General features: G+C 44.4%; 1 protein-coding gene across 16 annotated transcripts in view; it reads right to left on the bottom strand.

The window, feature by feature from the left end:
• MBNL2 (muscleblind like splicing regulator 2) overlaps positions 1 to 12,577 on the bottom strand; it is a 501,363-nt gene extending 488,786 nt beyond the window's left edge. For 8 of the 16 annotated variants that reach the window (XM_085622558.1, XM_085622561.1, XM_085622565.1 and 5 more), the window contains exon 1: positions 12,420 to 12,577. The gene's annotated coding sequence lies outside the window, so the exon portion shown is untranslated. The remainder of the gene's footprint in view (positions 1 to 12,419) is intronic. The other 8 variants (XM_085622548.1, XM_085622551.1, XM_085622554.1 and 5 more) reach the window with 2 other exon arrangements.
• Between the last annotated feature and the right edge of the window lie 1,213 nt (positions 12,578 to 13,790).

Genomic DNA, 13,790 nt, shown 5'->3' with positions numbered 1-13,790 from the left:
TCGCGACCAATACAGAGGGAGACAGAACAGATCCCGTGAAACTGCGAAATCGCAATACAGGAAAACCACCACAACCAACAACTGAAGAAAGATCAGACAAGAAACACACAACTGCCCATAAGGCACTAGCACAACGGTAAGCCAGCGCACGAGGGGCGATGTGCGGCAGTCAACTACCGCAATAGAAGGGGTGGCGTCGACAAGAGCAGAGTGTAGGCAACAAGAACAACATCAGGATAAGGCCCCCAACATAGCACAACCCACCCTGGGCAGAGGATCACAGGTGACCCTCGCAAAGCAACAGGGCAATGACACACAACAAACGCGGCTGAAGGAGAACTCTAAAATCAAAAGGAGTCATAAAGAAACCTGACAAGTGCAGAGACACCAAGCCACAGCGCAGAAAGGGAGTGAAAGATTTAAACTACAACAAGTGAAGAGAGGCCTGCCAATCATGTCTGGAAGCGAAGGGAAAATCACGCAGCAGTCAAAGAAGAACAGGAGCGACACGCTAACAGACTCCCCCATCAGACAAAGACCTGATATCAATAGCACACTGGACATGATTCTGAAAAAATTGGCGGAGGTCCACGACCTAGCCAAAACAACTAAACAAACTACGGATGCGATACAACTAGAACTGGCCGCGGTTAGAGCGGGAATACACGCGGCTAACAACAGACTGACGGAAGTGGAACAGAGGGTTAGCGACAGAGGATGGGGAGCAAAAGACAAACAAAGCACTGTTGGACCTAGCCAAAACAACGGCAATACTTCAAAGACAAACGGCTGAACTGGACGATCGAAACAGAAGGGGGAACATTAGAATCCTGGGTGTCCCGGAGGGTGAGGAAGACAAAACAGGGTCATGCATGGCATTTATAGAAGACATGATCCCCAAAATTACAAACCTCAAATTCGACCACCCTCTCGAGCTTGACAAAGCATACAGAGTACCAGCCCACAAACCCGCGAATAGGGCAGCACCACGGCCTACAATATGCAAACCACTCCGATTGCAACATACAGAAGCTGTTTTCGCTGTGGATCGAAAAAACCAAACTATGCAGTGGAACAGACACAAGATAATCCTCACACAGGACTACTCCAAGCCCACAGTTGACATAAGAAAAGGATTTCTGGCCTAGCGGGACAAAATAAGGAAGGAGAACATAATTTTCTCATTTGTAGGCCCTACAAGATTCAGAATTAGTGACAAAGGAAGATCGCACGTCCTCGCACGTCTTCGAAGATCCAACAGAGTTGCCCAGATATCTACAAGGGCCGTCACAACAAGAGATGGAAACTTCGCAAGCAGAAACGAGCTAGAGGAGAGCCTCACCGGAGCCAAGAGTGGAATGACCGAAGGAACAAAGTCTAAATTCGAACACTTAGGCTCACTCAGGAACAGAAACCGGTTTCTACCTCAGTACACATGACCTACCTCAGGCTAAACAAAGGGTCCTAAGTATCTACCTCAATCTGATGACTCACTTGCAAGAATGAAAACTAGAATTTGAACCAGCGCAAGGGGCGGTGAGGATAAAGAACTACGGAAACAGAGGCTGAAACGAGAGTAACACCAGATGACAGCACTTAAGAGAGACCAATCTAACATTATATCCTTTTGGGGGGGGGGGAAGCCAAAGGAACGAAATAAGGGGAATGAAGTAGTCAAGAGGGAAATTCTTACATTTGTAGCTAAGGACAATAGAGAGCAAGGCAGATAGGGGGGGGGGGGGGGAAGGTGTATTAGTATTAAAAACACTAACAGGGAGGGTTTGTCTGTTATGTCAGTACTGTATGTCAGGTATATCTACTCTGACTCTATCCACTGTCCCCTATCCTAGCTTAACCTTTCTCTCTACACTCCTGCATGCAAGAAGAAACATGCCACCAGGATCTGGGGGGGGGGGGGGGGGAGGGGGGGGGCAGGACAGAAGAAGACCCAACATGGGGAGGACCCAGACAGTACCCACCTACTAGGCAGAGTACCAAAGTGAGAGGAAGGGGTGCAAACACATCACAAGGGAGGGTATGGGCGAACAGCGAACACCCATCGTAAGCAAATGCCGCAAGACAACCCAAACTCCTTAGCGTCTAACCTAAAGATAGTCTCCCTAAACGTCAAGGGCCTCAATCACCCAGTCAAGAGGAATAAAATACTAGACTACCTAGCTAAAACAAAAGGAGATGTGTTCCTGCTGCAGGAGACCAGGCTATCTCTAGAGGATGCCAAACGAATTAGAGCGAGATGGATCGGACAGGTGGCCTGCTCTCCGGCCACAGGGAAAAAGCGGGGGGTGATCACTCTGATAAACAAGAACTCCAAATTAACAATAGAGGATCAACAATGCGATGAAGCAGGGAGGATACTTGTTACGCAATTGAAAAGAGGGGAAGAAAGCATACTTGTAGTGAACATTTACGGCCCCAACACTGATGCCTCCGAATTTTGGGAGGACATCTCGAAAAGACTGGAAGCAATTCCACAAAAGGACTTAACAGTGATGGCAGGCGACTTCAATATAGCACTAGATTACACTCTTGACAGACAATCACAGTGCCACTCACTGCCCCCAAACGCACACACCACACTAAACATCATATGCACCAGGTTCAACCTTAAAGATACGTGGCGACTACAACACCCTGACACTAGAGACTACACCTTTTACTCCAACGCGCACAATTCATACAGCAGGATAGACTACATATTAATCTCAGGCACACACACCCACCCACTTAATAGAACACACTGACATTACGACAAGAACTGTCTCAGACCACTCGTGCATCAGCCTACTGCTGTGCGGGCGACACAACGAAGACCATCCACGTAGATGGAGATTCAATAGCGACGTCTTGTCAGGCCAGGCCAACAAAGATAAAATAGAAGAAGCCATTAAAGAATACATTGAATTTAATGATACACTGGGCACGGACTCTAAGACCACGTGGGACGCACTCAAGGCTACAATCAGGGGCACAATCAGGGGCACAATAATAGATATTAAGGCCAAAATTAACAGAAATGAGAAGGCACATTTAGACCAACTAGAAAAGGACATCAAAAGGTTAGAAGCAACCCATATCAGTGTCTCAGAGAACACTTGCGCACTGACAGAGCTCAGAAAGAAAAAATACGAGTACAACAGAATCTGGAGCGAAAGGGCCGGGATGTGGATAAATAAGTATAAAGCAATTAACCTCTACGAGGCTAAAAAAGCAGGGAAGATCCTAGCCTCCTACCTGAAACACAAAGACAGCACACTATCTCATCAATCACAGACTCACAAAACAACACACACACACACACACAAGACACAAGGAGATCCTACGTACATTCATTGAGTTCTATCAAGATCTCTATAAAAAAGACCAATCTCTGGACGAAGGTGTCTGCACAGAATATCTAGACAGACTAAACCTCCCAAAGATAACGTCTGAGGAAGCACAGGCACTGGGACGGGAGATAAGCTCAGCAGAAATTGAGATGGAGGGGGAAGTCTCTTAAAGACAACAGGGCACCCGGGCCAGATGGGTACACGGCCACCTTCTATAAGACTTTAACACACCTGCAACCAACTATGAAAAAAGTATTCAACCACTGCGAGAGGGCTGGAGCGGTCTCACAAACCATGTCTGAAGCAAATATAATAGTTATCCCGAAGGAAGGCAAAAACACTCAGCTACCCCAAAACTACAGGCCCATCTCACTAATCAATGTTGACTGCAAGGCTTAACACAGTTCTACCACAGCTGATAAGCAACGCACAGGTAGGATTCCTAAAGACACGCATGTCACATGATAACACCAGACTCCTGGGCCACATACTTGAAAGGGCTGCCAAGATTGGCGAACCAGCGGTGACCATTACACTAGACGCCGAGAAAGCGTTTGGTAGGGTATCATGGCACTTCCTGGAGCAGTGCATGCGGACATACAACTTGGGGGAATCATATACACGGAAAGTTATGGCATTATACGAAAAACCTAGAGCTCGAATTTTAGTCAATGGGGCGGTCTCAGAACCCTTCACCCTACAGCGAGGGACAAGGCAGGGCTGCCCCTTGTCCCCCTCGTCGTTTCTGCTGGCCCTGGAACCGCTGATCAGAGATATCGGGGCCAATGAGGAGATGAAAGGGATCACCATCAATGAGATCACAGTCAAACTAGCCGCGTACACGGATGACATTCTCATTGTCACAGAGAGTCCAAAATCCTCCATCACGGCACTCATGGAGACCATTGAGAAGTATTCAACCCTCTCTGGGTACAAGCTAAATAAGGACAAGTCATAATGTAAGCCACTTAAAATCTACACCACTAGAGAGACACTGGGAGAATCGGGCCTAGCCTGTATACCTAGGTATACACTTCGGCAGGGACCTCAAAAGCCCGCTCGAAAAAAATGAAAAACTAATGCTAGACAAGACAGACGCTGTTGCAGGACTGGTCGCCCAAATTTATAACATGGTGGGGGAGGATAGAGACAGTAAAGATGATGATCACCCCCAATGGTCAACTACCTGTCGAGTATGCTCCCTCTCATACTCAAGAACGACTCCCATCACAAAATAGACAAGATGATAAACAAATTCCTTTGGCGAGGCAAAAAAGCGAGGATAAGCCTTAAAAAATGAAGGCTAGACAAAAATCTGGGGGGGCTAAATGTGGCTGACTTCAAAACGTTCCAAACTGCCTTTTTAGTGAAACAGGGGGCCTACTGGGTCCTGCCCAGCCAGGACTACACGCCAGTCTGGCTTATAATTGAGAGAGCCATGCTAAATAACCTGGAGCCAACAGCTCTCCTAACAGCTAATAAACAGACACAGGCCGCAAATCCAATACTCAAAAACACGAGAAATGCCCTGCTAAAAGTGGATCAAAAGATGGAACACAGCGTAAAAAACTCAAAGTGAGAGTCACTGTGGGCAAACTCAAGGATAAAATACAGAGGTAAACCGCTATCTATAGACTCATGGAAAATACTAGGTATCTCCTACCCAGCTCAGCTAGAAGAGGGGGAAAGCCCCTCCACCTTCAGCATGCTAAAAAACAAGCACAATTTAGCAGACATAGAACTGAACAACTTCCTTAAAATCAAAACAGCCCTGGCCAAAGCAAAACTCTCTAAACACAAGCCCTCAATCATCCAGTACATGGCGAACCTCAACAGAATAGGCCACCAGGTATCACACCTATACAGACTACTACGACCCAGCTCAACCAAACTTAATGAAAAGACACTCACTTAGCGGGAGTCACAACTCTGTTCCACACTCAGCGAGAAAGAGATCCATATGCTATGGACCTCCCCCACGCAAAACAAAATATCCCCGGTTTTAGCACAGACAGAATTCTGGCTTTTACACAAAACCTACTGGACCCCGGCTCGCCTGGCGACCCTGGGCCTGAGGGACAATGATCAGTGCTGGAATTGCGACAAGGAAAAGGGGGACCTGGCACACCTTATTTATCACTGTCCCAAAGTTAAAAAATTCTGGGAGAAGATTTTCACATTCCTAAACAAAATGTTAGGTTGCACATTAAAAACGGAATTTGCTACCCTGGCCTCTGCATTTATTACAACAGAGGTAGTCTCACAACAAGACAGAGACCTACTGGATCTCCTTCTAACAGCGGGAGTCAAAATTATACTCACCAAATGGAAAGACACTTCCAAGACAACTTTCAAGGGATGGCTCAATTGGGTGACGTATCTTAGAGGCGCCGACACAACTGCCCTACGAGACTCCCCATGGAGACAGCCCTGCAGGGGAATGTGGGCGTTCCTGGACAAGTACCTAGACCCATATGAACCGCCCTGAATAGATAGGACTAGAAGAACGGCTTGAAAAGCACACCCCCACAGGGTCAAGACAATAGCGAGGAAAGCAGAAAACTTCTGGCATGCTATCTCTTTCTTTCTCTACCCTAATTTCTATACTTGCCCCTTTCACTCTCTCTCTTTCCTATGCGGTGACAGTGGATGGGGGGGGGGGGGGGGGGGGGGGGCTTTCAGAAGCATAAAACTACAGAAAAATGAACTACAGCTAACACAGCCAGTTTTGGCTGCCCTGTAACGACAAAGCGTTGATGATCACATGTAATATGTTGTAAAAAAAATTTTTTTTTGAAGTATATTGAAATAAAAAAAAATAAAAAAATAAGGAATATCACATCCTATGGGAGAGGGGGCAATAACCCTACAGGTAGCATCCCTGCCTATCAGAAAATACCCAACATGTCTACAGGCCAGTGCACCCCGGATATAACTGCTAGAAACACAAGCCAACAGAATGCACCATTTTAACTTGCACGCTCACCTTGGTTCTGAGAAACTTCAAACGAACTAATGCGCAAGGAGAAGTGATTTTGTTTATATATACTAGATTATGATATGCAACCTTGTCGGTGATCAGCCCCAGCACCGAGTATTCTGCCACCTACGCTGTACCAACAGGAGAAGCAGTTGGCAAAATGTTGGAAACAGCTATGCGCATAAGCAGATAAACAAACAAAAGAAGCCAACCTCAAAATGGAGGGGGGGGGATAATGAAGATAAAAGAATGAAGTAGAAGGGGGAAAGCTGCAATAAGGGGAAGAGACGGACATTGCTGCGGGGCTAACACCAGTCTCCAGAGTGTGGCGGTGCCAGTCCTGCGGCAAAAGTTCACAAATCATAGATTGTGGAAGTAGAAGAGAGAGCCAATTGTGCCCCTCCCTCTCCATAACAGTGTTTCCCTGGCCAAGTTAGTTTGTATATGTATGCTCTGCTCAGTTTTCTTCACATACAAATACATTAAGACCCTGGGAATAGTCACCCAGAATTTTAATTTTTGTATTAGGGATTTTTTTTTTTTTGTTTTTTTAAACACCACCACACACACCTAAATGACAGAAGAGAGAAAATGCTGTAAAATATTTTGGGACGCAATAGCCATATCAAGGGACTGGATAAACATACTTTGCTTGTCAGCGAGAGCCATTTTTACGTAGCAACAAAATAGCACATTTAGAAGAAGGGTCAGAATTATGGTGCAGCCAATCCATAAACACAGTTGAGAAGTCTGACTAAAAAGTCAATTTTATGCTCAATAAACCAATGCAAGCAACTATGCTCAGTTTTTTAAGAGAAAAAGAGCAAGATAGAAATAGAGAGAGATGTGCCAGTGTAATGTGGTATTTATTACCACTAGAGTGCGGGGAGGATCCATAATACCTCACAGTGGGTCTCAATGCCCCACGCCCAAAGATTATAATAAATGGCATATTATACCCTGAACATATGGTATATGCCATGGCATTTGTTGTGTGCATTTCTTTCTAAAAATTGTATTTAACCAAAGCCACGATGCAATGCCATGACATTTGGGCAGTACAATGAAATCACACTGAAGAAGCCTCCTGCCCATTAGGAGAGTTGTTTCTTCGTGTACAGTAATTGTAACGAGTAATCTGCTAGGCAATAAACCATAGTATTCTTTTGACAGTTTCTCACGATAATAAACTTAATCTTTGCACAGAAGTAAGAAACGTATGAATATCCATTATTAGTACAGTTGCTCTACATGTGTTACCCCACATGCATTTTCATTGCCATGTTACGCAAACACACCCACTCTCCCGTGTCTAACACATGGCACCAAGTAAAATTGATTAAAATACCCATGGAGAGTTTGTCAAACGTTAGGCCGTTCCTGGATGTTTGAAGTCTTACACACTTTAACAAATCCGTCATGGTGTAAGATAAGACTAGCAAGGACTTCCAGCTCAGAAACTAAACCAATGTGGAGTTTGGTTGGAAAGTTGTATGGTGTCTGCACACACACATGATGCAACATAGGTCTACGACAACAGCAGTTTATAGAATGGAAAGACACCAGATATATATATTTAATATAGCAATCTATTACAAAAACAGAGTGGAATGGCTTAAGAGCAGTGTGAACTTAATAAGCATTCTCAGTAAATCATAAAAAATGCTTAACAGGTTAGGAAATTCAAATGTCACAACTTTGCAGAACTATTCTGCTAAAGGGTGTGAATTTGGCTCATTCTCTGGGAATTTGTTGTCTTTACATTACAGAAGAACCACAACTAACCTCAATCCTGTCTGCATAACAGCAGTTATTTTTATCTTCAATTAAACATTTCACAATTCAGTATAAAGAAGCCAAAACAGATGTGGTCTTTAGTGCTTTGATGGCAAAGCGATGGAAAGGAGTAATAATGGCAATGTGAAACAGCACTCGCTATCAGTTTTACTGCACTTGCTACAACTTTGCCTTTCTAAACCACTGTAAATAAAAGGCAGTAATAGACATCATTTAGCAAAAATTGAAGACTGAATGGCCAAGCTAACCCTTTCAATCCTCGAACCACGTTCAATTAGACACTGCACTTACCAGCAAGTTCTTAACTTACTGATAATCCTTGCTGGCGTACTTAGCACTTCAGCAGCACTCACAGTGGTTGCACAACATTCAGACATAAGGCAAGCACTCTGACTTGCAACAACGCGTTTTGATTGGTAATGTTTCAGAAAAAGTAGCCAGTAATATTCAAAGTGAATTTCGGGAAGTTCCTACCTGTACTTTACAATATTTTAATAAGCAAAATCTTATAATATTACCTTTTTAAGTTGGAAGTAAAAAAATGGATTGTTAATCCACCAAATCTTTTCTTCGTGTAAGAAATATGCTTAATCCTGTAGATAGGCATCTCCATAATTTAGCACCAAGAAGCCTGTGGAACAGTGTGTATGCCTTTAATAAAACCAGATAACAACCTGTCAGAGTATGTGGTCAAAAAAATTACATTTAGCCAGAATCGTTAGCTTTAGGCAAAATGTGGCAGGCTGGATATACACATAAAAAAATATTTATTTTTTATTTTAAGCTGATTTGAGAATAAGTTTAAATTTTTGGGCCATTAAGGAAATTCAAGATTAGATGGAACTAACAGCATTACAAACGTCAATCTTTCACTGGCTAACACAAACAAAGAGTGGCTTAGTTATTGCAAAGTTTAACCAAATCGACATCTGGAACCTACTATGCCAAAGATTACCTTAAGCCACAGGCAAGTTAGCAGTCAGAGTTGGTGGACTGTACGAGTGCCAACTAGACTCTTCAAATGCAACCACGTCTAATCTACGGTTTGCAAGGCAACCGTCAAACCTAATCATGCACTAAAACTAGCTTATTTGCTGAAAGGCAGTACCTTTTAATAATAATAATAATAATAATAATAAGATGCCCCCCAATACACCCATACTGCTATGTATCAAGAGACGCTCATCTTGGATACACACAGATTGGCCCTCAGAAACATTGATCTAGGCCTCAGAAATTTCCATGACTGAACCTCCATTACGACTTGAACATATTTGCAGCTATGATACAGATTGGGGGGGGGGGGGGGGGGGGGGGGGATTATTGAGCACAATGCCACTTGTGGTTAACATGAACCTAACTGTTACTCAAAAATATGTCGCTGAAAAAGGCACACGTTCAGAAAAGTGGGTCGTACAAGGACAGCTAAAGCAGATGACTTTACAGCATTTCTCCGATTAAGTTCTAGTTCCCAAAGCTTTGTTGCCAATCTTTTACAACAATAGGGTGTACAAGGAGGTTTGGGGGGGGGGGGGGGGGGGATAAAGAACAAACTGCAGTGGTGTACCAAATTAATTTAACGATTGGCTTTGCAAAACAATGTGCATTTACATTGCCCTTTCATTTGAGCACGAATACTCATGCTTTCCATAAACAAGGATGTCATGCATTGAGCAGGATTTTGCTTCTGCCCAAAAGGTAAACATTTTAATAGAAAAGGGTCAGTTCACAGCATGAAACTTATTTGAAGGCAATGCCAGGGAACGAGGGTTTGTGTTTATCTTGAGACTCACTCTCAAGGAGTGACATACGGTAGGAATACAATTAATAATAGGCAACAAGGTTTAAAAAGGAAAACATATCTGGGAAATCGCAATTCTTCACTCGCTTCATTTAAAGAGAGGGAAGTCTTAGGACAGTGAAGGCAAAATCATTTTGGAATTACAAAAATGAGATTCGTGCCCAAATCTGTTGGCATGTATTCAACAACTTCTAACAAGCATTTGCAACGCAACAGGTCTCTTATTACTGATAGTTTGAGGTATTGGCGTTGCAAATAATAATGCATCGCCAATTGCTCATACTTTTAGTAATGCAAGACCTAGTGCATTGCAAATGCTTGCGTAGTGAGCAAGGCACCAGCACTGCATGACTAGGTGCAGTACAGCAAGCTGCTCCTAGTGAGCAAGGCACCAGCACTGCATGTCTAGGTGCAGTACCGCAAGCTGCTCCTAACAGTCCCTAGTGAGCAAGGCACCAGCACTGCATGACTACAAAGTTGGAGGTTAAATGGTAATGTTTTTTTTACCTGGCCATGTTGCAGGGTGTTGTACCATGTAGCCAAAAGGGGACCACTTTTGGTCACATATGGTACTGCACCCTGCAGAGGATATGGTTAATCCACCCTACCAAAATGCATTGCATGCAAGACAGTACTATGAGTACATTCAAATAGCTATGTCCATATATACACAATTAGTAGCTTTGAAATGTAACAAAATAATTATATTAATTTCGGATTAGGTTGTACTCTGTGTGGAGCTGATGAAGGGAAATGTATAGATGGTCTCATATAAATGAGAGATGTTCTAGTGAGTGAAGTAACCACTGAAAGCCTAGCTTAGTACCAAGTGTGTGTCCTGCCTGAAGCCTTTTTAGAAAATAGTGCCTTGAGGCTGTAATTAAATCCTAGGGAGTAACAACACATTTAACAGGGGATGTCCTGTTGGGAGGTTACAAGACGAGACAAGGCGGTACTAAGAAGGGCCTACTAAGCCTATTAACCAATGAAAAGCCACCATTTACAAAGGGCAGGAGCCAATTAAAAAGATGGGTGGAAAGTGGGCGAAGCTTTATGCCCATATCCTGAATAAAACATGTCTTGAAGAGACAGCACAAGCGCTGCCTAGGAGAGACCTAAAAAAAAAGTGTCATCTAATAGACCAATGCAGTCACAAAAGCGGAAGTATAATAATGGTACATCACTCTGATACTACTAGAGCCAAACAGCTAAATAATAATTACTGTTTACAGTGGCCTCTACAAACTGAATAGTCAATGGGTTGTCCGCCAATTAATAGGGTATTCATTCTTTGTCTGCGTTCCTGGGATTCCAACCTTTGACCATCAGTCTACATTAAGACATCTTTCGTTGGTGAATCTGTCCAGAGTGCTATGACCAAGATGAAAGGGTGTACCCTGGTAATTACAACTTTATCAGTCTCGAAGGCCCTGCAGCATTTATAAGCAACGGGACGTCAACATTCTGTTAAATCACTTATTTGTTGGAGAATATATCCAAATTTAGAGTTTGGAAAGGAACCCTGCTATTTGAAACCTTCCTTCCAAAAGACAAAACACATGTTGAATTTCTGCACCTATATCCAACACCAAGCGACGGAAAAGGGCTTGACTCAAAGATTAGAGAGGTGGTCGACGTCTGAAACCAGGGGCTCAATTGAGCCAGAGCCCCCACCCTGCCAAGAAAAGCACAACGGTTTACAGTCGCGAAGCAGGAAAAAAAATGGACAGCCGGAAGGAGGGGGAGGAAATATGGCATTGCAATCACGCCTCTGCAATGTGACTGGGCTGAAAGTGCACATGTAAATGCGTCTTTTTAAGCAACATGTTTTTTTAGTCTCGGGGAGGAGCAGACCGAGCGGCCCGCTCAGTTTTATGTGCAAAGTGCACCGAAGAAGACGGCGAGACCGCAGCTAAATTATGTGCAGTTAAAAAAAGGAAAAGCATGACTCACACACTGTCTGACAGACCTGCGCGAAAATATGGCGTGCGTTGTAAACGAAGCTTGCTGCTTCCAAGTTTTCTGGAGTAAATATCTCTCCGGTGAGATACAAGTACAACCTAGCTGAGGTTCGAAGTGTTTGCAAAAAAATAAAAATACACACGGGGAATCTTCGCCTACTTTGCTTTAGCAGACACCTGAGGTCAGGAAAAAAACTGGGGCGATAGTGCCCCCGCCCCCCCGCGTCTGCAGACTGCCATAGCTCCGCACAGGAGGGGGAACCACAAGCCTCCTCATGTCAACCGAAGGTTGCATCTGATGCAACAAACAAACACGCAAAGCCGTAGACCAGCACCGACACCGGTCGTCCGATTGCACGGCTGATTTCTTATATTTAGCAGTCCGATTTTCCAACTGCGGGCGTGCAACGTGGGCTGTGCCAGCTCGGAGGCCACTGGGCTGGCTGCTGCCAAGCACACAGCGCCCCGCCTCTAAACAGCGGGGCGCAAGGACGAAAAGAGGGGTGCAATAAAACTATTAGCGAAAGCCTTACCTTTCAGAGGGGAAGCGAGGCAGGAGAGCCACCTAGCCAGTGCCTGCTGCAGCGGGAGGAGGGGGAAGGGAGGCGCAGCTGCCGCTGTGTCAGTGACCCAGGCGCAGAAGGAGAGGGAGGTGGCAGGCTGCAGGAGGAAGACTGGGCTGGGCACTCCTGCAAGAGAAGAAGCCCGGCGACCCATAGAAAGAAGGCCTAGGACAGTCAGGAAAATAAAAGGAGGCGGACAGGCTAAAATGAGAATGTTCTCAAGGTAAACCTCCAGAATAATAGCAAATCTAGCTATGGAGTGAATCATTTTCAAGGTAAACCTCCAGAATAATAGCAAATCTAGCTATGGAGTGAATCATTTTCAATTCTAAGGTAGCGAGGATTATGCTCGCCCAAAATAACGGACACCACACATGTAACTCAATAGCAGAAAAGGCCACTTTATTGGACGAGGCAACTCATATTACTTCAGGCAACTTAATTTCCTAGAACAATTTCACAATTTGGGCCAAAACCATTTTATTATCACTATGCCTAACAAACTGTACATTTTCCAAGCAAAACCAATGTTTACTTTTGCATTTCCATATTTTGTTTTCAATCCTTTTTCTTCCCTTTTCTTTAACGACTTACCAATAACGAGGGTTGGGTAAAATCCGCTCCAAATTTACCCTCCCCATCTTGCCTACACAACTATACGTGCCTGAGCGAGTACCTTTCCAACTGTGGCGAGACACACCTCCCCAAATCCAACCCGCATGGTCCCCTCATGTATCTATATATATATATATTTTTTTGTGTGTTTTTTTTGGGTGGGAGGGTAGGAGAAAACAAACTTCCCCCACCTAATTGCTTCTAAAAGCGCTGCGCCACTCCACGCTCACGCCCCTGACCTCCTTATATAACCTACGCCTCGCGCTGCACGCTACGCCTACGCCGCCTACCTCTCTCTGTGGCCGTACCATTTGGACGATGACCCCGGGGGGAGACCGCTCCGCTCTGCTCCCCCCCGAGGCCCCCATCGCCCAAAATAACGGACACCACACATGTAACTCAATAGCAGAAAAGGCCACTTTATTGGACGAGGTAACTCATATTACTTCAGGCAACTTAATTTCCTAGAACAATTTCACAATTTGGGCCAAAACCATTTTATTATCACTATGCCTAACAAACTGTACATTTTCCAAGCAAAACCAATGTTTACTTTTGCATTTCCATATTTTGTTTTCAATCCTTTTTCTTCCCTTTTCTTTAACGACTTACCAATAACGAGGGTTGGGTAAAATCCGCTCCAAATTTACCCTCCCCCATCTTGCCACCCCAGGAAAACCGAAGAGTTTTCCTGGACCCCACCTTCTCAGGGAAACAGACCCCACT

This window comes from Triturus cristatus, chromosome 8, assembly GCF_964204655.1.
Source record: "Triturus cristatus chromosome 8, aTriCri1.1, whole genome shotgun sequence".
NCBI classification, from domain to species: Eukaryota; Metazoa; Chordata; class Amphibia; order Caudata; family Salamandridae; genus Triturus; species Triturus cristatus.
Note: the sequence above shows the minus strand (reverse complement) of the source record. Positions and strands in the feature narration are given on the sequence as shown.